At 35.0% G+C, this 2,504-nt stretch overlaps 1 non-coding gene across 1 annotated transcript; it reads left to right on the top strand.

Moving 5' to 3' along the window:
- Window positions 1-277: 277 nt before the first annotated feature.
- On the top strand, window positions 278-348 carry TRNAN-GUU (transfer RNA asparagine (anticodon GUU)). Its single transcript has one exon. It is a non-coding gene; the product is annotated as a tRNA-Asn (tRNA).
- The last annotated feature ends 2,156 nt before the right edge of the window (window positions 349-2,504 follow it).

The following is a 2,504-nucleotide window of genomic DNA, read 5'->3' as shown; positions in this document are numbered from 1 at the left end:
TCTACCTCATCCATAAACTGAAATGCATAAGAATAATCAAACTACATCTACGAATTGTTGAAGATTAGGCACACACAGGAGATGCACTACGTAGAAATTTTCAGCAAAAAATGCAGGCTCGATTAGGACTCGAATTAACATCTCTACGCTGGGAGGAACCAGGCAACGTCGAAGTCTACTGTGTTTCAAAGGCAACAGATCCCGTTGCGGTAGTACTGGCAGAGACTACTCCATGCAGGTAAAACACTGATGGCGAAAAATCAGGCGAGGCCAGTCCGGCTCGGTAGCTCAGTGGTAGAGCAATAGCATGTTATGCCAGAGACCCAGGTTCGAGTCCTGGTCGAGCCTGCATTTTTCGCTGAAAATTTCTACACAGTATACCTACGAAGTGTCAACATCATGCTGCAGCCTCAAATCCCAAGAAATGAGAGAGTGAAAAGTGACATAATATGTGTCCAATTAAGCAAAATCCATGGAATGTTGATTAAATGACAATATGAATCCTGTTGCCATAAAGAAAGAATAAACTTTAAATATGCAGACATGGGCTGAATCGCCATAATTTAAATTTTTATTATTTGTATTGTTGTTATGGTAACTCTTTGTTGATTTTGTTCGGTCGCAAGTATGTTATAATTTAAATAAGTAAATACAAATGTTATAATAAATAAATACTGTCATATCTGAATATCTAGAGGTAATATTATTTCTATTGTAGTCTACGGTTATTACAAGCATAAAAACAAAGTTTTTTGTTGTGATGTTTCAGAACACAGTGAGATAAAAAAAATTGATCACATTATTTTTTTAAAAAAAATTATGAAGGCAATTCAAAATCATCATTGCTTTCACACAGTTTCTTGATGTTTTCCGTTACATTAAATTTTAAAGATGGTGGCTTACTCCACTTGTGAAAAAGAAAACTCCATAGTGGGTCTATTTTACCATTTTCATTATTTAATTAATTCCAGTGTTCTTCTGCAATGAACGAAGCTTCCCAGACATTCAGATCTATGTTTCCCGTCATTCTTTTTAAAAACCTTCTCTTCGATGATGTGAGCTGAAAAACCTGTTCTTGGGTTTATATTTATAATGTCCAAATCGTGTTCGTGCCATCTTATTGTAATTTTCCTTGCTGTTTGTCCTGCATAATCCTTTGAACATGAACAACTTACGTATATTATATATTCCTGTGGTTTCTACATCTGGTAGAGGATCCTGTGGCTGAGTGGTTAGCACATCGTGCTGCGATGCCAAGGGTCCCGGGTTCGAAACCTGCTTGGGCTTGGTTGTTTGTGAATGTCCATTCCATTCATCAATATCATCATTTCATCACACATCCCCATCTTCGCAAGTTAGCCAAGAGGCACAAAACGCGAAGTAAAATAATAAACTAAATCAATCCACATCTGGTAGAAACATGGGAAATAGTTTGATGGTTTACTGTATGTGCAAATTACAATTTCTTCATATTTGATGGCTAAATTTATCAGCAACGTCTATCAATGGGAAACCCAGTATCCAGAATCATCTCCAGCATTTTCCTTCATTATATAGAATCTCCAATTGTTAATCAGATAGGTGCAGATATCATACTCTACATCAGATATGTAGATGATGTACTAAATATTGCTAAAAATGAGAACACCATCATGGCGTATTTAAATTGTTGAATGAATCATATTCTCGCATAAAATTCACTTGTGAACTCATGAATAACAATGTAATTTCTTTTCTTGATCTAAAAATTAAGACAACTGACACAACAATTCAAACATCAGTCCATACGAAAACACTAGCAGGGGAAACATACATCCATGCCAATTCAGAACATTCTCGTATAACAATGGATAATATGTAAGGATCTCTCTCTCCCTCCATTTCATCTCCCCCAATTCCAGGGGAGGCCTTTTGTAGGGTTACCAGATCGCTATAAGGGAAATGTAGGACATGTTGACCAAAAATGTAGGACACAAAACATTTCCAATAAATAATACATATTTCTACAGAACACGTTAAAAAGTCATTTAAAAATGACACTTTTTCAGTTTAAAAAAATTAATTCTTAACGAATTTTTAGTGAAAGTAGTCTCTCAACATTTGCATTATGACCTGTAATGGCTAACACACATTCAGCAAATATCGTAGTTTGAAATGGTTACATAAGTTTAATCTTGGGTATTTTTAGTATAATTACAGGATTTCTATCAAAATATCAAATCCAAAATTCTTGGCTTTTTCAGGACTTTTCTTGACCTTTTTTTCGTTTTTGTTAACCTTTATTTATTCGATCCCTACTGAGGTAAAGTTGGAAATTAGCAAATAAGAAAATACATATCTGTGGAGCTTGTGTTGTCATCCCTATGTGAATGTGATTGTTTCTTCATCCATCTTATCTTACCACTATTCATCCTCATCTTCGCAATTAGCCAAAGAGGCAGAAAAGTGAAGTAAAATAAACTATATCAACCAATCAGGAATTGTGATAGCAAAAATTCTTGACC

Source organism: Lepisma saccharinum, chromosome 14 (genome assembly GCF_977018435.1).
Source record: "Lepisma saccharinum chromosome 14, izLepSacc3.1, whole genome shotgun sequence".
Classification (NCBI taxonomy): Eukaryota; Metazoa; Arthropoda; class Insecta; order Zygentoma; family Lepismatidae; genus Lepisma; species Lepisma saccharinum.
The sequence above is the reverse complement of the archived record's forward strand: the minus strand, read 5'-3'. Positions and strand labels throughout refer to the sequence as shown.